The sequence below is a fragment of the Phocoena sinus genome, chromosome 19 (genome assembly GCF_008692025.1).
Source record: "Phocoena sinus isolate mPhoSin1 chromosome 19, mPhoSin1.pri, whole genome shotgun sequence".
In the NCBI taxonomy this organism is placed as follows: Eukaryota; Metazoa; Chordata; class Mammalia; order Artiodactyla; family Phocoenidae; genus Phocoena; species Phocoena sinus.
Genome location: NC_045781.1, coordinates 23,917,145 through 23,939,760, shown reverse-complemented (window position 1 = coordinate 23,939,760; position 22,616 = coordinate 23,917,145).

The following is a 22,616-nucleotide window of genomic DNA, read 5'->3' as shown; positions in this document are numbered from 1 at the left end:
CCTACTTACTGGTTTACACATCCTCACATAGCTTCCTATGACAGGGACTGTGGGAGTTAAATTTTCTGAGAATTTGCCTGTTTGGAAAAGTTTTTTATTTTGCTCTTACCTGCTAGATATTTGGTTGGGTATAGAATTCCAGGTTTAAAATAATATTTTCTCATAACTGTGAAAGTATTTCTCTATTATGTCCAGAGTTACTACTAAGAAGTCTGAAACCAGACTGATCTCTGTTCCTTTTTTAACTGATTGTTTTGTCTCTTTGGAAACTTTTGGAACTTTCTATGTCCTTGCTATTCTGACATTTCACTAGAATGTCTTTTTCATTCACTGTGGGCCTTTTCAATCTAAAAATCTGGATCCTGATTCAACTTGAAGGAATTCTCTTCTTTCCTCTTTATTATTTCTTCTTAATTTTTTGTCTTTCTTGTTTTCTCCTTTCTCTTGAATTCTTCTTTTCTCGCATAGTCAGACATTCTACCAAACTTTACTTTCCACCCTTTAATAATTTATTTTATTGACTTTGCTTTCCATCCTTTAATAATTTATTTTATTTTGGCAGTAATCTTTTAATCCTTAAAAGTGTCTTCTTATTCTCCAGCTGTCCTTCTTCATAGCATCCTCTTCTTGTTTTACTGATGTAATATTGTCTTGAATCTCTCTGAGTATATTCATTAGGTGGTTTTAAAAACAGAATTTCCGGGCTTCCCTGGTGGCGCAGTGGTTGAGAGTCCGCCTGCCGATGCAGGGGACACGGGTTCGTGCCCCGGTCTGGGAAAATCCCACATGCCGCAGAGCTGCTGGGCCTGTGAGCCATGGCCGCTGAGCCTGCGCGTCCGGAGCCTGTGCTCCGCAACGGGAGAGGCCACAACAGTGAGAGGCCCGCGTACCGCAAAAAAAAAAAAAATAGAATTTCTTTCTAATCCTTGAATTGTCTTTTTTTTTTTTTTTTTCTGTTCGGGTTTTTAATTTTTGGTTATTCCCTTACAAGTTGCTGCTTGCCTCAGAAACCTAGTAATCCATGATCTTCCGTTCATACTTAAGAAAGACAGGACGGGGCGGGGCGGGTGGGGCACTGTTGCTTTCTGCTACTATTGGAAAGGACTGACTGTTTCACTACATCGTCTCCAGAGAGGACCTCTTTGTGAAACGGTCCCTAGGGCTGCCATAACAAAATACCACAAATGGGTGGCTTACGCAACAGAAATTTGTTTTCTCACAGTTCTGGAGGCTGGAAGTCTGAGATCAAGTTGTCAGGATTGGTTTCTCCAGAGGCCTCTCTCCTAGGCTTGCAGACAGCTGTCTTCTTGCTGTGTCTTCACACGGTCTTTCCTCTGTGTGTATGTGTACTCCTGGTGTCTTGTCCTCTTCTTACAAGGACAGCAGTCCTAATGGGGTCCCCTATAAACTCATTTAACCTTAATTACCTCCTTACAGGCCCAATCTCCAAATACTGGTTGCAGGCTGCCGGATTTTGCTTCAGGGTGAACAGGAAGAAAACCAGCTCTAAGGCAGTTGGACCCCAAATGTTGAATGAGCAGGTCTTTCCTCTGTGACACTGTCAGTTAGGAATGTTTTCAGTCATGCTTTTAAAAACACTCAATTAGCAGAAGTTTGTTTTATTTTTCCACATGAGAAATCTGGAAGTAGATAGTCTACTACTATCTAACAGCTTAGCAAGGTCTTTGAGAAGCCAGACTCTTTCATCTTTTGCTCTTTGCTCTCTTAGCATTTTGACTTTTCATCATCATGATTGCAAGATGAGTCCACAGCCTCAGGCATTGCCTGCACATTCAGGGCAGGTAGAGTGGGGAAGGGCTGGCACCGGCCAGATCTGTCCAGTTTATCAGGGAAGCAGAGCTTTGCAGAAGCTCCCTTTTCATTATATCTCTTTGGCCAGATCTGGGTCACAGGGCACAGCTACAAGTGAAGGGGGCCTGGGAAATAGGTTGTCAGACAATGGAAACAGAAGTAATGCTGCATTGGGGCTTACGATGGGCTCACAGGCAGCCACAGATGAAATTGGGGTTCTATGAGGAAGCTAGAAGGTGAGAGTAGTTTTAGGGTAGGTAACTGTGTCTAGCACAGACACCAACATTGATACCCGAGGAGCGTGCTCTCCTCCCCAGAAGCTCATACACCTTCCCTCGTAGCCGCTCAAGTAGACTTGATCAGCTGTCCTCTCTGCTCCCACGGCCCCATGGACACCTCAGTGTTGGCATTAATGACCTGGTTTGGAAACTTGGTCTCTGTCTTCCCTTCAGACTGCGAGTTCCATGCGGGAGGAATTGTGTCGTGGTCATTTGGGGATCCCCAGAGGCTGGCAAAGGGCCTGACCCAGACGAGGTCCTTGGCTGCCCATTGACAGAGGAAGGAAGGGAGAGAAGGAAAGGAGGGAGGAGAAATGGGGAAAAGGGATGGGGAGGCAAGGCAGCACTTGTTCTCCTTTGGATTATTCTTCTGGCTCCTGATAGCAACATCTGTAGATTTTGGATTCTGGAGTTTCTATGATAGTGTGGTCTAAACTGAACTTCATAGAATACTTGTATATGCAAAGAAAATGTGGCTTCCTTAGCTTTCCAGTGTCTGACGTGGCCGTACCCTGCAGAGAGGTACAAGTGAAAGAGGAGAGCTGTGCCTAGTCTAGTCTGGTCAGTAGGAGTCCAGATGAATCATCTCGCAGCTCCTTTGAGGCACACCCACTTCTCCCCAGGATGGTGCCTTGGTAGAGAGGGTCACTGAGTCCTGGAGATGACAGAAAGATCACCCTGACCCAGGCAGTGCCTCAGGGGTGCTCACTGGTCTCAGTGCCTCAGGGGTGCTCACTGGCCTCTGGGACTGGTGACTCCTGAAGTGTGACTGTCCCTCTGGTCTCCACTGCTAACGTCCATGGCTCTGACCATGGCGACCTCTTCATCAGACACAGGTCTCTGATGGGCCACAGGCTCTCCCAGGCTCTCTGCCCCTCCTCCCTGTGACTTGGGTTCCTGGATGCCACACCTTGGAGAGCCAAGGTGTCCTGCCATAGGCTAGCTGTTGTAGCTGCCTTTGGTGCTACATCCTCGCCATCTCTCCCATGCCATGGTAAAATGGTGCCAAACAAGAGGATAGAGTTCCCCTCAGTGCTGGCGCCTCCTGCACTCCGGCTAGGAGAGTCGATCATGGGTCCCCGAGTTCTGAGGATACCCCATCACCAGCTGGATGAGCCTGATGCCCCCACCTCCTCACCTGAAGGATAGCCCCAAAGGGCAAGTTTAGGAGCCCACCTTCTCACCCTGCCTCAAGGTCCCTTCTTTTCAGAATCCCTGGAGGACGAAAGAACAGGCTTTTCATGTCCTCCCCTGTCTGGCTGGGGATCCCACCAGGTCACACTCTCCTTCCCAACTCCAGTTTCATAGCTTAAATCCAATTGCACAAGGCATCTTTGCAGGAAGAGAGACCAGCCCACCAGTATGGGAACATAAATATTACTGCAAAATATAATACTGGTACAACATTTACCCAAATAAACTTGCAAAGAAGAAGTATCTATTGGAAAGATGCAGGATCTCACATGGACCCAAAGGCAGGGAGTGAAGCAGAAATGGCAGGATATGGCTGCCTCATAATCCTCTAGAGTAACACAGCATTTCTCAGTTTCAACTACAGATTCTCAAGAGAGAGCTGATTACCCAGCTTGGGTCCTGACCAGGGGGATGGGATCACAAGGTACAGACATGGCTTCTAGGGGGCCACCTATGTAAGAGAGGACACTGCGGGGGCAGTTTTTAATAGAAGAAGCAATGGTTTATGGGCTAAACAGACACCTGTCCAATTGTCCACTCTGATAGAGACCCAAATAACTGATGAAAATGAATTTAGAGAGGTTCTCAGAGCAATGTAAACATATCTCATTAAATAACAGAATTGTCTAGGAAAAAATAAATACTGTTTTTAGCCAATATTCAGTGTAAATATGTGGTTTTCCAAATGTTTTCTTTGTAGAAAGATAATCAGTTGACCTGCCACTTCTGCTATGTTAATTCTTTTGTGGGACATTTATATGCCCTACTTCTCTTACATAAGAGTCATGAGGTAGCAATGAATTCTTAGTTATGACACCAAAATCACAAGCAACAAAAGAAAAAATAAATTGGGCTTCATTAAAATTAAATACCTGTTGTGTATCAAAGGACATTACCAAGAAAGTAAAAATACTACTACAGAATAGGAAAAATATTTGCAAATCATGTATCTGATAAGGGTTTAATATCCAGAATATGTAATGAACTCCTAAAACTCACCAGCAAAGAGACAAACAACACAATTCAAAAAATGAGCAAAGGACTTGAATAGACATTTATCCGAAGATGATATACACATGGCCAATAAGCACATGAAAAGATGCTCAATATCCTTAGTCATTAGGTAACTTCGGATCAAAACCACAATAAGATAGCACTTCACATCTACTAGGATGGCTATAATTATTTTTAAAAACCTGAAAATAAGTGTTGGTGAGGATATGGAGAAATTGGAACTCTCGTGCATTGCTGGTGGGAATGTAAAATGGTGCAGCTGCTATGGAAAACAATTTGGTGTTTCCTCAAAAAGTTAAACATAGAGTTACTACATGACTGAGCAATTCTACTCCTAGGTATGTATTAAAAAAAAAAAATGAAAAGGACTCAAACAGATACTTATATGCCAATGTTCATGATAGCATTATTCACAATAACCAAAATGTAGAAACAGCCCATGTCTACCAACAGATGAATGGATACACAAAATATGGTATATCCATACCATAGAATATTAATTAGCCATAAAAAGAATGTGTCTGAAATTCTGATTCATGCTACAACCTGGATGAACCTTGAAAACATTATGCTAAGTGAAATAAGCCAGGCACAAAAGGACAAATACTGTTTGATTCCACTCATAGGAAATATTTAGAATAGTCAAATCCTAGAGACAGAAAGTAGACCAGAGGTTACCAAGGGCTGAGGGGAGGAAGAATGGGGGCTTCTCTTAAGGGGTATAGAGTTTCTGTTTGCAGTGATGGAAAAGGTTTTGCAAATAGATCGTAGTAATGGTTGCACAACACTGTGAGTGTAATTAATGCCACTGAATTTACTTTAAAATGGTTTAAGTGACATATTCTACGTTATATTTTTTTAACTACGAGAAAAGGGGCCATGAGGATGTTGGATTAGAATTCTCAGCTCTGTTGGTGCAGAGGGGCACTGAAACCCCAAACGCGGGAGCCAGGTCTTTTGAAATTACTGCACCACTAGCTCTGTTTGCTTCCTTTGTGAAAAAAACCCCACTACAACAGCAACACGCATGTGAAGAGAAACCAAAAAAGACATTCTTGTCTGTACCTTCTCTAACCTTGTTTGGAAAGGGACATATCACCGTAATCATCATGGAACGTAACTAAAAGTTGTGGAAGGTGGACTGAGTGGCAACGTTCTTCTTTAAGACATATTCATACTATTGAGTGTTTACCTCTGGTTAAAAATGCTTGCTGCACCCATGTAACATGAGTCAAGCAGTCTTTTGCTGTGTGTATATCCATATGGAAGGATGTGGTTATTAGGGTTGACTGAGTTCCTTTCATGGAAGGAAATTCACTGTATGACAACTGGGGTCAGTAGACAATGAGATCTTTTTCTGTTGAACGTCTAAAGTAATATCATTACTATTATCTTATAAAATGACTACGTTTGACCCAGCAATTCCAATCCTACTTACGTGCCCAAGAGAAGTGAAAATGTACATCTGTACAAAAACTTGTACATGTTCACAGCAGGTTCATTCATAATAACCAAAAAGTGGAAACAACCAAATATCCATTAACTAATGAATGGATAAATAAAAAGTAGTGTAGCCATACAATGGAATACTATTTGTCAGTAAAAAGGAATGAAGTACTGACACATATTACAAGGTTTTATGAACCTTGAAATTATTATACTAAGTGAAAGAAGCCAGACACAAAAGACCGTATATTATAAGATTCCATTTGTGTGAAATGTCCAGAATAAGCAAATCTATACAGACAGAAAATAGGTTAATGGTTGCCTAGAGCTGGTGGGTGGGGGAGAGAAGGGTGACGGCTAAAGGGTACTAAGTTTCTTTTTACGATCTTGAAAAGGTTTAAGAAATAGATTACGATGATCATTGCACAATTCTGTGAATATGCTAAAAACAATTGACTTGTACAATCTAAATGGGTGAATTGTACGGTAATGTGAATTATATCTCAATAAAACTGCAATCCAAAAAACAAGTAAACGGAAGAGATTTTGGCTGACTGGCCGTGAGGACTAAAGGAAAGTATGAGGTCCAAGGGTACATATCTCTGAATTTACTACAATGTATAATTCTCTATGGGTTACAGTGTTCTAGTTTTTAAAAAGTGGTTATTAGATTATCAGCCCTAAGATGAAAACATGTGCAATGAATTAAATAAAACCCTAAATTACAAAAATCTGTGTGTATTTTAAAACCAATGATGAGTGGTTTAAATTGCATTTGACAGATAATTTATTTAGAGTGATGCAGAGAGAAAATTACCCTTCTTGAGTTACAATAGTGTAGTCATCTTTTTAAATAGCTTTATTGAGATATAATTCACATGCTACACATTTCACCCTTTTAAAGTGTAAATTCAATAGATTTTAGCATATTCACAGTTGTGCAACCATCACCACAGCCAATTTTAGAACATTTTATTCACCCCCAAAAAGAAACTCTGTACCCTTTAGCAATCACCCTTCAACCCCCCTGCCCATTATCCCCTCAGCCTTAGGCAATCATGAATCTTTCTGTCTGCATAGTTTTGCCTGTTCTGGACATTTCACATAAATGGAATCATATAATATGCGGTCTTTTGTGATTGGCTTCTTAACATGATGTTTTCAAAGTTCGTCATGTTGTGTATCAGTACTTCATCCCTTTTTCTTGATAAATAACATTCCATTGTACGGATATAGCACATCTTACTTATCCATGTATCAGTTGGTGGACATTTGGGTTGCTTCCACTATTGTGAATAATGCTTCTGTGAATGTTAGTGTATAAGTTTTTGCGTGGACATATGTTTTAGATTTTCCTGTTATATACTTAAAGTGGCATTGCTGGGTCATATGGTACTTCCCTTTTGAGGAACTGTCAGACAGTTTCCCAAAGTGGCTGCACCATTTTGCATCCCCACCAGCAGTGAGTGAGGGTTCCAGTTTCTCCATATCCTGCCAACACTTGTTATTATCTGTCTTTTTTAATAATAGCCATCCCACTGAGTGTGTGATGGTACCTCACTGTGGTTTTGACCTACATTTCCCTGATGGCTGATGATATTGAGCATCTTTATATGCATCCAGTTTATCTTTGAATATCTTTCTCCTCTCTAACTCCCCTGCCCCTGCTTGTTTTGGCCTTAGCCATCTCTTCCCTGACTGGTTTGCATGCCGCCAAACTGGTCTTTCTGTCTTCTATTCCACTCCCTAAAATGCAATCTCAGACCATGTCACTTTCTGCCTAAAACCTTGAGTGATGCCCAGTTGCCCACAGGACAGAGCCGTGACTGCTGGGAGTGGTATTTAAGACCCATCATGGTCTATCTCTGACCTGTCTCTGTGTCCCATCCCTCTGTTCCCTCCTGTGCAGCTGTGCTGTTCCCTCTGCTTGTAATCCCTCCCCTGAAGTGTCCAGCTAGTCAGCACTTATTGTCCTTCAAATAGGATATTTGGAGTGAAGTGAGGTGGGACCCTCGTGCTGCACAGCCCCAGGGGATGTCATTCGCATTGCAATCTACATGGGGGGGTCAGCAAAGTACAGCCCACAGGCCAAATCCAGCCCACCACCTGTTTTTGTATAGTGCACAAATGAAGATTTTTTTACATTTTTAATGGTTGAAAATAATTAAAAATTAGAATACTTCATGGCACAATTCAGGGCCTATAAATAAAGTTTAACTGGAATTCAGGCAAGCTGATTTGTGTACATAATGTCTCTTGCTGCATTTGTGCTACAACAATAGAGCTGAGAAATTGCAATGGAGACAGTATGGCCCACAAGACATAAAATATTTACTATCTGGCCCTCAATAGAAAACATTCGCCAAACCCTGGTCTATGTGAATAAGAGTGGTGACATGTACAACTTACGTGGATGGGCCCCAGCAGCCCTGCCTCCAGGCTCCCCCGGAACTCTCTTCAAACTTCTACTCTCATTTTTTCACACGTTTTGTGTTCTTCCCCAACAGAGACTAGCCGAGACTAGCTCTGTGAGTCTCATTCATCTGTGTATCCTCAGAGTGTAGCCCAGGGTTTGGCACAGAAAAAGACCTCAGTAAATGTCTGCGTCACTGCATTGAATTAAATATTTCCTGGATACTGAAGATGAACTAATAAAACACTAAATATTTCAGGATTAATGTAACTCATAAAAATGATGGGAGCACTGCTGGTAAATTTCTAGGTCCATTGTTTAAAAACATTCCACATTCCTGCATAACTTGTGCAATTTGTTATCTCTCTTCTCCCAGAGAAGTACTAATTGGCATATTTCACTGAATCAAATTTAAATCACTGTGGTTGGTGTGGAATGTTGGCGCTATCACAGCACCCCTCCAGCGGCTGGAGACAGCCCAGGCTGCGCAGAGTTGAGAACCCTTCCCCTAAAGCGTGGTTCCAACTGGGGTAAGTTAATGCAGAGAGGTTCATCTGGCAAAATCAGAGGTCTTGGTGAAGAGGAAGGCCTGGCTAGGTTTGCAGAAGGGGATAGAATAAGAACACTGAAGATGTTACAGTCAAGAACTATTTGTGTGGGCTTCCCTGGTGGCGCAGTGGTTGAGAATCTGCCTGCTAATGCAGGGGACACGGGTTCGATCCCTCGTCTGGGAAGATCCCACATGCTGCGGAGCAACTAGGCCCGTGAGCCACAACTACTGAGCCTGCGCGTCTGGAGCCTGTGCTCCACAACAAGAGGGGCCGCGATAGTGAGAGGCCCACGCACCGCGATGAAGAGTGGCCCCCGCTTGCCACAACTAGAGAAAGCCCTCACACAGAAACGAAGACCCACCACAGAAAAAAATAAATAAATTAAAAAAAAAAAAAAAAAAAAACTATTTGTGGAAGGCCGCGGAAAGGCACCAGTCAACCCTGAACCCACACTTTTGTGCTGAGTACTCAGAAGGATGCATCTGGCCTCCCTCATCTTATTTAGTCCCTGAACACACCTTTCTCAGTTGAGGGCACAGACCCAGAAAGGTAACACTGCTGGTCCATACCTGCCCTGTAGAGCTTGAGTTCAAGTCCAGATCTCAGGGTTCCCAGCCTGTCCTTCTTTGTCTATGGCAGGCACTGGATGGTCTTACCAAGACCTGGCTCTTTCAGCAAGTCACTTGCTTTTGTTTTGTTGCTCGTGGCTTCTCTTTAGCTCCTGAAATTAATTTATTCCCCTGTGGGAGAAAAGACCTAACCTCTTAACCTGAATTCAAAGGACTTCCAAGAACTGTCCCATGTCTTCCTTAATCTCCTCTTTTTTCCCCCATGCCCAGTCATCAGGCCAGCCAAACAAAACTTAAATAATAGCTAAGATTTACTCTGCGCTCACCATGTACTCTTCTAAGCCATTTCACCAACACCGTCTCATTTATTGAATGAGAATGAAACAAAAACTTTTTGTTTTTCTTTTTTTGTATTTCTTTTTTCCTTTTTTTTTTTTTAAATATACCATCTCATTTATATCCTATGAAGTACTGCAATTACCAGTCCTGTTCTATAGATGAGGAAACTAAGTACAGAGAGGTTAAATAACTTGCCTAGGGTCACACAGCCAGTAAGTGGTAGAGTTGGAATTTGAATGCAGGCAGTCTAATTTGAGAAACCATAAGGGCTTACCCAGTGTGTTCTTCATCTCTTGCAAATGCCATTTCTTTTAGTTTTTTCCAATGGGCCATCTTCTATCTGTCTTCTAATCATTGCACTTACAGTTCTCCTTTCCTAATACACTCGCCACCCCTGACTAACTCTACTCGTTCTTCAGATTGCAGCTAAAATATCACCTCCTCTGGGAAGCCTTCCCTGATTCCTTGGTCTGTTTGCTACTCAGCTATCACTCCCTTAGCACCCTCTGTTTCCTCTCTGTGGCACTAATCACCCTTTACTGACATAGCTGTTTGCAAGCCTGCCCCCCCACCCTAGACTGTAGGCTCTGTGAAGCCAGGAAGTATGCTTCTCAGACTTGTGTGAATGGGGTTCCCTCTCTGACACTCAGCCTGACAGAGACTAGGCTCTTAACACGTATTTGTGGAATGAATGAATTTGGCAGTGAACTTCTTGGCAAAACCTCTACTATGGATCAGCCTGAAGGTAAAAAGTCAAATCAGGTTTTCGTGCTACTCGTTGTAACATCTATAGGGATGTGGGAGGAGAAGGAGGGAAGAGGGAGAGACAGAGACAGAGAGAGCAGGAGTCAGTGTACTGGTGGCGGTGCTCATAAGTCACCAAGAATTCGTTGTATTAAATTTGTACATTTTTAGCACAGATCTAAACCACTGGCCCCCACGTTCAACAACACAACAGTTCCAAGAGCCATTCCATCCATGCTCTTAGTCAACACCACTCTGGGCAGAGCCAGTAAGCAGCCAGGTGCCCACTGACAAGTCACGCTCTGCACAGTAGATGGAGTGAGGGCCTTTGACTCACCTGCAGGTGAGGAGGGTGGAGGGAAGGACAGCGGAGCCATATGGCTCCACTAGCGTGAAAAGGAGGGGCCAGGTCCCTCCACGCAGCTTGGTTCCTGGAAAGGAACAGGACATCTGGTAACAGGGGTTGCCCTGGGAGACTGCAGGACAGGACTGGGAGGGAGAATTCCTTTTTCTTGTAGACTCTTTGAAATGTTGGAATTTTATTTTATTTTTTACTATGGACATGTCTATTTAAAAAAATAATTGAAATGTTGATTTTTAAAAATGAAAGTAATTAGTTAGGATATTTGCAGACTTCCTGACTCACTCACTCCCTGAACACATTTCGGGGGTTGGCTAATCAAACAGCACAGGCTTGTGGCCTTCCTCTCCTGACACTGCAGTTCCTACACCTTCCTGGAATTTCAGATCATCTCAGCTTTCCCATAAGTGACTTAGGGAGGGTGTTTCCCAGTGCTCAGCTGTCTGCTGGCAAGCCCGGGCACTGTTAGGGAAGGATGTACCACTTTCAGATCCCAATCTGGCCAGTTAGAACCCCCCTGGTAAGAATAAATATGGGTATAGGGAGTACTAGAAGGGACGCTCGCTCTCTAAGAATTTTTCCTTTTTCTTTTAAACTTTCTGTATTATTTGAATTTCTATAATCTGTATACATTACTTTGCAAACAGAAAAATGTGAAGGTATAAACAGTGCCTGATAAACTCCCAGATGCAACCAGCCTGCGGAGGGCCAATTCTGTGTCCTGGGGGAGCAGGGGAGGCTCCCAGCCCTTGAGATAAGTAGGAGGCCACCTGCATCCAGAGGACTCACATGTGACTCAGAAGCGCAGCCAGGTGAAAACAGGTGCTTTAGGCAAGAGGGTGTTAAGCCGGGGAGTACAGTGTCTGGTCCACCATGAGTACTTGTGTTCTAGAACTGTTCTTTAAGCTTGCCCCAGGTGTACCTTCTTGTAAACCTCCTATAAATGTTCCAAATTTTTGTTTTTTTCTCACTCCATTGTGAGCATACCACCTCCTACCTTCCCAATAAATTTATAACCCCACCATCTCAATAATACCATCTCAATAAATATATAACCCCACCTGATGCTCAACCAAAACAATTATCTTTGTTCTTCCTTTTCTCTCTCTCCCAATAGCCAGTCCTGTGGATTTCCTCTCCAGAATATATCTCCAGTTCACTTCTCTCTACACTCGAGCTATGACCAAACCCTGCACCACCCTTCACCTGAGTCACTGCTACAACCTCTCGCTGGTCCCCTGATGTCAGTCTTGCCCCTCCGTCCGCAGTCCCTCTTGGACGTGGCAGCCAGAATGCTCTCGCTCAGACACAAATCAGGTCTAGTTATTCACTTAAAGGCTCTGATGGCTCTCCAGCACACAGTAGAGAAAATAGAAACTCTGTAATATGACCTGCAGGATTGTCTCCAGCATCATCCTTGAACTCACCCGCTAGAGTTCCCCCACATGCATCCCGCTCATGGATGTTTATTAGGAATTTCATGGTGTTTCAAGCAATTTCATGTCTTTGCCCATGCTTGTTCTCCTGGCATCTGGACTTCTTCACCAGAATCAGCTCCTTTTCTCTCCCCTGCCTTCTCCCAAAAATGTATCCACTTGGCTGTATCTCCATTTAGTAGAAAAATCAAAATTTCATCTCCTCATCAAACACTCCCCTACTCGTTGACCAATTGATCAGGTCCATCTCAACCTGATGAATCATCTGGCTGATTTTCTTATATCCAATCAACAGATTACAGAACTCACCAATCTGGGGAATATCAGTTGACAACTCTTAAAGGGATCCAGGAAACAGTACCACTGGAGTGGGGTGCCAGGAGGAAGCGCTGAGGCACAAATCAGGAAGGCAGCTCCAGCCTGACCCCCACCATCTGATGTCAGGGCCAAGCAGCCACTATTGCAAGAGCCGTGCTGAGCGGCACGAGAGGTATTCCCCCTGAGTCAGCCACTCACTTGGCCTAGAGCTCTCATGCTTAGAGGGTGTGCAGGGCTGGAAAATAGTAATGCTAGTTAACTAACCCTCAGAGCGTCACACCTACCACCCACCCCCTCTGACCAGCTAATACCCTTAGCCATAAGTATATCTTTGAGCTGTTTATTCCCTAACCCAACTCTTGCATAAACTGTTTTCAACAAATACATGCATGGCTCCGTTCAAATGAACCCACGTTTGAAGACTGGTGGACAAGACTGGGGTCATAGATGGTTTTTGCGTGCTGTTTGGGGTGGGTGATTTTCTAGCTAGGACAAATTGCTCTGGTCGCTAAGTAACAAATCGTTCTTAGTGGAAGAATTGCATGAGGTGAGGGTTGTGCAATTGTGTCCTCGCCCTGACTCCCTACCCCTTTAGCAGAAGTGTTTCCATCAGCAGGGTTGCCATGCATCTTGCTGAGGCAGTCGTGTAGAGACACACATCTGTAATTAACATTTAGGAGGTGCAGAGGGACGTCACAAAATTCTCATGTGAGTGCCAAGAAGGGGCAGGACCAGACAAAGGAGACTTCAGGCACACCCTGCGAGCTCAGGGCAGAGCCCACTTCCTGGACACTGCCCAACCTTGATCCCTGTAGGACCCCGGAGAGCCACCTTGTCAGCCTCCACGACACAGGGACGCTGAGATGGGATAGGGCCGAGGGAGGAGAATGCACTCAGCTACTTGGCAGCCCCTTGGTAAGCATTACTCAGGCGTGTGCACTGTGACCCCTGGCCTACTCTGGATTTGTTGCTGCATGTTAGGTAATTAGTATGTGGAGCGGCCTGGCTGACGCATGGATGTGACTGATAGGCCCTCTCCCTCTGCACTAAGGGGCAGATTTGAGTTCCCTATGGGAAGGATGGTGTGTGAGCTCCATTTAGAGTATTTTAGGCTACCTGGAATGTCTCTCCTGACAAGAGCCTCACACGTTCCACCTAACACACAGGTTTGTTTATTTGTTCTGGTTTAAAAGAAAGAAAAATGAAACAAGCCCTTATTTTTATTTTCTAGGATGACAAGAATTGTTGCTCAATCCTTTAAGTTAGAGAACATTGAATATTAAATAAGGGTTTGTGCCAATAACCATAGACGTTTCTCCAGTGCTAACATTTTGAAATTCCACGACCCGGGCTTCCCTGGTGGTGCAGTGGTTAAGAATCCGCCTGCCAATTCAGCGGACGTGGGTTCGAGCCCTGGTTCCGGAAGATCCCACATGCCACGGAGCAACTAAGCCCGTGCACCACAACTACTGAGCCTGCGCTCTAGAGTCCACAAGCCGCAACTACTGAAGCTCACGTGCCTCGAGCCTGTGCTCCACAGCAAGAGAAGCCACCGCGATGAGAAGCCTGAGCGTCTCAACGAAGAGTAGCCCCCGCTCGCCGCAACCAGAGAAAGCCTGCATGCAGCAACGAAGACCTAATGCAGCCAAAAAAATAAATAAAATAATTTAAAAAATAAAATAAAATTCCACGACCCTCAGAGATTTGTGCCACTCAAAAATGTTCAGCAAAGTAGAATGAAGCCTACACACCAAAAGGATGACTTAAGAATTCATTAAAATTAAAAGATTGAAATCTGTAATAGTTGAATTGGTGCTCTGAAATAGGAACCAGGTAAAGACTTGTGTTAATCCTCCATCTATAAATACATGCACCGCACAACCCCTCTCTGTGACTAGGAAAGAGGGTAACAGGGACTTCCCTGGCGGTCCAGTGGTTAAGACTACGTGCTTCCAATGCAGGGGGCTCAGGTTCAATCCCTGGTCGGAGAACTAAGATCCCGCATGCCGCGTGGCACGGCCAAAAAAAAAAAAAGTGTAACAGAGCAGGACCCTAGGGGCCTTCCTAGGACAGACCACCCCCCCTCGCCCCCATGTCCGCCACCTGACTTTTGCCTGTAGAGACTTTAGCCAAAGAATAAAATTAATCAGAGAAATGAGAAAATCAGAACCAAAGGAAATTAGTCAAACAGGACAAAATAATAATTGTTGAGGACCTTTAGTTCCTCCTCAAGGGCTATAGGTAATATTCTTAGCCATGTGCTTTAAGCTGTTTTGCAGATACTGAAACCCCCATCAGATGGAAGAATTTAACTGCGTGATGACCAGACTGCAGCCATGCCATAAGCTGCTCCATCTTACACAATTAGACAATCTCACGTATCTAAACAATCAAGACGATGTGATCAGACTACCACACGACCAATTTCAAGATGACTGTCAGAGCTGACTGTGCTGCTCTGCACATAGCCCCCTCCCTCTGCCTGTACACCCCCGAAACTCCCCTTTAAAAGCTGTTGCCCCTGATCGCCAGTGAGGAGTTGGCCTTTAGACACAAATCTGCCTTCTCCCCCAGTTGCCAATCTTCTGAATAAAGCAAGCTTTCCTTTCCTACCAACACTCGTCTCTCAAATATTGGCTTTCAAGCAGTCAGCAACCGAACCTGAGTTTGGTAACAAGGGGAGCGGAGTCACTTCCTACACACTCTGGCCTCCGGTCGGTCCCATTCCTTTTCTTCTACATTTGCCTTTTCCTTCACCATGATTTTCAGCCCTCCAACATTTCCCTATTCTTCCATGGTCCCCTTTGTATTGCCTTCTTTCTCCATTCAGAAACTTGGTCCCACATACAAACACAGAGTAGTAATCAATATAGTCCAAGTTTCTTAAGTATTCAAACCGAATCTGACTCTACCTGTGCATCCAGAGGTAGCTCCCCTCCTCCCAGCACAGACTCATTTGCCCAGCACCCATACCTCTGTGCCCCTAGAACGTGCATGGTCCCTCCACGCCCAGCGTTGGGTCCAAGTTAAATGCTGCCTCCTACTTTGAGGTGTGCTCCCTGCATGAAATTCCTAACTCTTGTAGGGCAGAACTCACCTCTGGGGTTATTCAAATGATTTGTGTCCCAGTCACTTCCCTCATGAGATGGTAAACTCCTTAAGGGTAGGGAATGAGAGCTCGTACATTTTTCTAGTCTCCACCGAGCTGAGTACAGATAGGAAAACAATATATTTTTTTAAATGAGTGAGTGAATTTTCAAAGAACTTCTCTGTTTTTTTTTTCAGTCCGGTTATTGACACCCTCCCCCACTGATCCCTGAACACACACAAAACAAAGAAAATAATCTCTTTATAAAACAGGGGAAGGAGAGAGACCAACGTCCAAAGTGTTTACCAGACTCTAAAATTTTCTTTCTCTTTATTTGATGGTGGAACTTATTTTTGACGTTATAATGAATTGTATTTTATTTTTTAGCATATAAAATCGTTTTTATTGTAAAGTCATTCAGCTAACAGTAAAAAGTTATAACAATATGCAAGTACGTGATGTGGGAACAGAAGTCTTCCCAGCCCAGGTTGCTCCATCAGGATTATGGGAGAGGAGCCCCATGGTGCTGCCCGGGGACCAGACGGGGTAGTGATACTGGCCAACACAGACGCACAAAAAGATAGCGCAACATGCTTGATAAGCCTCACTCCTTTTCTTTTTTTCTGAGGATGATGCAAAATGGGCAACATCTTTGTGCTGCAAAGCTTATAATGTACTGCAATGCTAATGGGATTTCCTTATAGTGTTAGTGTCATGACAGCATCTAAATAACTTCCCTGGCAATGTTATACCCCAGAAATAACAGAGACTTCCGGTCACCGGGACTCTGTGCTGTGTCTGGATGCTGGGAGCATGAGTGAATTGAAGCTGTATCACCTGAAGCAAACTTGGTTGTTGGTGTCGAGAACTGTGAAAGAATCAGGCCTCTACGTTTCTTGCAAGCTATTTGTCCCGCCACAGTTCTCCGGATGTTGGCAGAAGACACGAGACTCCTGGGACAGCGGCAAAAGATTTGATCATTCACAGCAACAGCAGCAGCTGAGTATGAGCCCCAGTTCCCACAGGGTGATGCGAAGAGGGCAAGGTGTCAGGAGAGGAACCCTGCATGTATTGGGGAATCCAAATCCTTCATAATGGCCAGTAAACTCATTTGCTCCAGAGCAATCCACTATCTCTGTCTCGTCAGCAAACTTGCTCTGTGCTCCGGAGGGAGGTGCCATCTCTCGCTTCAAAAGCAGTTTACTGCGCAAACTTCCCTAAAACAGCCTGTTTTAGTTAAGAGACCCGTGGACAGTTGTCTCCCAGAAGCAGGGTTCTACTTTTGCTGATGCCTTGAGTTAATCAACAAGGATCAAAACCAATAAATGGTAGTAAGTTCAAATAAATATTTATTGTGTGCTCCTTGGTTGGGGAGAGCAGGGTGGTCAGCAAATAAATGAATAAACAAACTAAAGGGGCTCTTTGAAGAGGTGACAAACAAACTGAGGCCAGATTTATAGTCACGTGAAGATCAAGGGTAAGAGAGGTAAGCAAGGGCCAGATCATGTAGGGCGGGAGACTGGATTGTATTCTGGTGTGGTGAGAAGCCATCGGATGGTTTAAAGCAGGGTCCTGGGTTACAAGACAAATGTGGGAATCCAGTTGCTCAAAGGGCCACCTCCTTGTTCTCATGTCCCAGGCTTCAGATCATCTTTGTGAGTAATGGGAACATTCAGCCAAAGTCAGTTAAAAGACCAAGTTTCCAGTGAGTCCTCATGGAGCGGCAGAAAGCCTGCGAGCAGACGGCGTCCTCTTCCTGGCAGCCTGGGCATTCAGAACGCAACTGTGGAACAGTGGATTTGACACCAGACCCTCAGCTCCTGGAGTGTGGCCTTCTTAATAGCTGACCCTGTCTGGGTAACGGAGCGTGCACATTGCTAGGAGAGCTGACCCATTGCAGGACAGCACTGCAGCCTCACAGGTGAAATGGTCTGGGCTCCTACCCAAACCCAGCTGTGCAGCCTCTGACCTCTAGTCCTGTTCTGTCCTCTGTAAAGCAGGGACGACGATGGTGCCTATCTCATAGGGTTGTAATGAGGGTCACGGGAGCCTGTGAAGAGCTCAGCATGGTGTGGGGCCCAGCGTGCTCACAGTCAAGTAAAGAGAGGGAGCGGCCCAGGGAACAAGGGAGCTGGGGACCAAGGACTGTGACACGTGAATACACGGCAGGACTCTGAGGGCCTCAGGGAGGCAGGACGGCTTCACGGGTCCTTCCAGCAGGTTCACCAGGCTCAGTCACCTGTAATGGAAGGTGGTAAAGAAATAGAAGGCGACGGGGAGGTAGAGGGGTGTGAAGAAAGGGACTTTGGACTCAGACCTCTGTGTGAAGGCCAGCTGCATGACTGCCTACTTGTAGGGACCTCAGCTGGGCTGGTTCCATTTCCTGAAAAGGGTTTCCTCATTTATAAAGTGGGGAGACCCTCCTGGGGTTGTGAGGATCACGTGAGTTCATGTAAGTGGCTGCCACAGGGTGGGCGTCCAGTAACTATTACGTCTCCTAGAGCCCCTACTTACAGAACTAGAGCTGGAAAAGTGTTTCCAGGCTGACCCCCCCACTTCACGAATGGGGAATCTCAGAGAGAAGGCACTGACTGGTGAGCCCTCAGTGGGCGGGGAGTTGGGGTCTTTTCTAGACCCCTGCCCATTGCTTTGCCCCTTCTCCGTGGGCCCCCTGTGACCCAGCTTCGCTGAGATAGAGGACACCTGAGATCCCGGCTTCGGAATGAGCTGGAGAAACTTAACCCTAACTGGGAATTTTGTCAGCTCCCCAGCAGGGCCTGCGTCAATTAGTTTAATGGACTCCTTTGTGCAGCCCTTGCCAGGGAGCAGGAGGGACCGTATTCATTTGCTTTTTCCTTCACCACCTGGGTTTCACAAACGCGCATCCTTATATTGACTTTGAGGCTCTCTCAGTGTCAGGAAATCTACGCTTGCCCGTCCCCGTTGCCATAACAACAAGGTCCTGAAGGGTGCCAAGTGCATAATGTCCTGCCTTGTTCCTTAATACCCAGAGAGCAAAAAATGCAACCACTCAGATCTTACACTCTTTCCAAGAAATAAAAAAACACACACCGTAGTTAGCACAGTTTATAGAATCACACAAAAATTATTTGGAAGCTGCTGAATGACTTACTTAACAAGATGCCCACCTGCCCTGAGGTTTTGCTTCATGTCTCAGCTCTGGATGCCCTCTCTCATGACCTTCAGGTCTTGTGATACTGATCAAGCTGGTGAAGGATGTCTAGAAATCTGATCACCCCTGTCCACTCAAGCACCAAGTGCCCAGGTTCAGTTGTAAAAACTCAGTTCTTCACTGCATGAATATCCCACTTTCCTGGGCCAAAATTTAATGACCTCCTGGGGACTGCACACCTCAAATCCATTTTCACATAAATACCCTGTGGTTTTCCACGAACGCATATTCTACCAGGTGGGGTTGTGCAGGAGAAGTTTGCATTATTAATTAGAGAAGGAAAGATTTAAACTGAGTAAAGAAAGTCAGTATTTTTTCTCTTTGTGTTCAGGAAATCATTTTGGTTGGCATGTTCAGCCAGCAAGAGGGGGATCAAGGAATTACCTACAAATCGGAGCCTTTTAAATTCTATTGATAGAATCTCTTAAGGAGATCCCTAACAACAATGATCACTGTTTCTCTAATTCTAGTCTCTTTTCATCCTAAAACTTCCCTTCAAGGAGTCTAGAAAGTGTATGCTCAAAGGGAGCAAAAAATGGACACATATGCTAAGGGAGTTGCCCAAGACAAATCTAAGATGAAAGAGGTCTTCTTTAAAGATAAGTGTGAAGGTGCTAAAGAGTTAGTTGTCCCAGCTCAGAGCTGGTCACATAGACCACCTCCTCTCAGCCACATTGCAGACTAAACAGAGACATCTTGCACATCACCTAACAGTCTGAAATTACTGTTAGGGCTCTGCAGTTGAGTCCTATATCCTTCTATTCTTCATCTTACCTACCTTCCTTCTTTCCTTCCTTCACGGAAAACTTTTCAATCGTCTTTGCTCTCTGCTGTTGGGAAAACAAACACAGAGAAGTCACAGTCTTTGTGCAATTTGGTTACGGGGACAAGACATATATACATTTAACAGAGAACAAAAGGGACGGGATGCTGGCCAAATTGTGTCCCTGGTGCCTCTCTGTTTCTTTACAACAAAGCTGGGAAGATTTTCTGAAAGGGTGCTCTTTGGATTGGCTCTTGAAAGAAAGGAGGAGGTGTACTGGCAGAGAAGTGGCCTTCCTGGTAGGGAAGGCAGTGAGGTGTCTGGGAAGGGGCAATCAACTGAGAGTTAGGAGAACTAGGGGTGCATCCAAGCTGTCTTGAAGTGGGACCTATATTTGGTGGGGGAGGTGGCCCAGGGCCTTCAAAGACATTTTCCAGTGCTAATTGTCTATGATCAGTCTATGATTCTGTGGTGTCAGGAATACAGAGAAGTCAGGCTTCTGTTTCTAGTGTGTGTTATATCTGCCTGTAGCCCAATGGGATTGTGTCCTTCCCAGGACCTTCGCACGTGCCTTTCCCTCTGCCTGGAACTCCTCTGGATCAGCTCTGGTCAATAGAACTTTCTGGGATGATGGCAATGTTCTATTACCCTACGTAATCCAATAGAGTAGCCACTAGCCAAATATGAATATTGCATACTTGAAATGTGGCTAGTGTGACTGAGGAATACATTTTTTATTTTACTTAATTTTAATTAATTCCAATTTAAATAGCCACTGTGGCTGCCATATTGGACTGCATGGCCCTAGATTTTCTCATGGTTGGCTCCTTTGCGATGTTCAGATCTCACTTCTCAATCACCTTCTCAGAGAAGCTATCCCTTAGGTTTGCCACCTGTGGAAGGCAGAAGAATGCCCCCCACACCAAAGATGTCCATGTCTTAATCCCCAGAATCTGTGACTATATTATGTCACATGGCAAAAGGGAATTAAGGTTGTAGAAAGAATTAAGCTGCTGGTCAGCTGATCTTGAAACGGGAAGGTTATCCTGCATCTTCTGGGTGGGCTCAATTTAATCCTCTGAGCCTTTAAAAGTAGAAGCAAGTACAGAAACAGTTTGGGCTGGAGAATGAGATGGATGATAAAGGAGGAAGGATTTGAAGTGGTCAAACACTTGCTCAACAGCCTGAATGAGCAAGGATATGGGTTCTCCCTTAGAGCCTCCAGAAAGGAGCATAGCCTTCTGACACCTTGATTTCAGTCCTGTGAGGTCCCACCAGACTTACAACCTACAGAACTAGAAGATAATAAATTGACATCATTTTAAACCATTAAGTTTGTGGTAATTTGAGCAGCAATAGGAAACATCTATAACAGACTAGCTTTGGCCCTCCTCTGCCCAGGCCCCTCAGGAGTGAAGTCTAAGGTTCCAGGGAGAGGGGCCCACCTGGAGCCCCCTTCTGGACCACACTTCAGCTCCCAGGACCGTTGAATCCCAGTTCAAGGGCCCTGGGACTGCTCCCAAGGCTGTGTGCCCCTCCGCTTTTAGAGGATGGACAGAACCACAAGAGAACGTTGCTTATGCACATGTTTGGGAGGGGGTGAGGCCAGAGCTGGGACACTGGGCTGCAGTGCCACATGCACCCAGGTGATGTGCGGGACAGAGTGGGGTGAGGGAGCGTGGGAAGAGAAGAAGGTCAGGGGGAGAGCTAAAGGTCAGGCTGGCCTCTGGGCTGCCAGGTTCCAGTGGGAAACTCTAGGAAGCCTGCAGATTTTAAATTCAAACGTGTTTTTTTTGTTTTTGTTTTTTTTGGCCGAGCTGTGAAGCTTGTAGGATTTTAGTTCCCTGACCAGGGATCAAACCCAGGCCCTGGCAGTGAGAGCCCTGAGTTCTAACCACAGGACCACCAGACCCCAGACCTGGAATTCTTTATGAGGGTGTATTTGTCCTCATAGGAGGATAGAACATATTTTCATTAATAAATAGCCCGTTATCTGGATCATACTTTTTCAGTACTTAGACATGTGTCTGGAGCCTCCATTTGTTCAGTCTGGCTCCCATCCATGATGGTCGGGGCAGGGCTTTTGCTTTCTCTCTACCAATAGTCACACACCCCCATCCAGTCAGTCTCCCCATCACCTTGTTTTATTTTCTCCACAACACCTAATTCCGTCTGAAATTATTATGTGATTGCCCGTATCATCACTGCCTTTCCCCATTAAAATGTAAACTCCAGAGAACAGGTCTGTCTTGCTCAATGCTGTTTTGCCAGCACCTAGATGGAGTAGGTGTTTAATTGATATGTGTTGGATGAGTGGATGGGCAAATGCATTGAGGAGGAAGTGCCTTGCAGCTGGGCAGAGAGGTTTCACTTTGCATGCGGAATTTGGAAATACAGGTCTTTGTATAAGCTCTGCCACCATCCCTTCCCCACTCTGGAGAATTGGAATAGGAGTCCTTGAGGTTGCTTTAGGTTTTAAATTTCTAAGGTATTCTAGGGAAGGGGGAAATTCTAGTGGTTTCTGGTCAGGAGACTCCTATTAGTGACTTTATTAGTTACCTACTGATGTATATCAAATCACCCCACATTTAGCAGTTTAAAGCAACAAACATAGATTATTAAACAGTTTCTGTGGGTCAGGAATTTGGGAGTGGCTTAGTTGGGTGGTTCTAATTCAGTGTCTCATGAGGTTGCAGTCAAGCTGATGGCTGGCTGGGGCTGCCATCATCTGAAGGCTTGACTGGGGCTGGAGGATCATTCCAAGACAGCCCACTCACAAGGCTGTTGGCTGGAGGCCTCAGTTCCTCGCTAGCTGTTGGTGAACAGCCTTGGTTGCTCACCATGTGGACTTCTCCAGAGGGTAACTTGAGTGTTCTCATGACAAAGTGGCTGGGTCTCCTAGAGCAAGTAATGCAAAAGAAAGAGAACAAGAAAGAAGATAAAGTGCCTTTTTTGGACCGCTCTTGAAAGTGACACACCATCACTTTTGTCCTATTTTATTTGTAAGAAATGAGTCACCAAGTCCAACCCACAATGAAGGGTTGGGGGATTAAGCTCTACTTTTTTTTTTGGTTGCACCGTGCAGCTTGAGGGATTA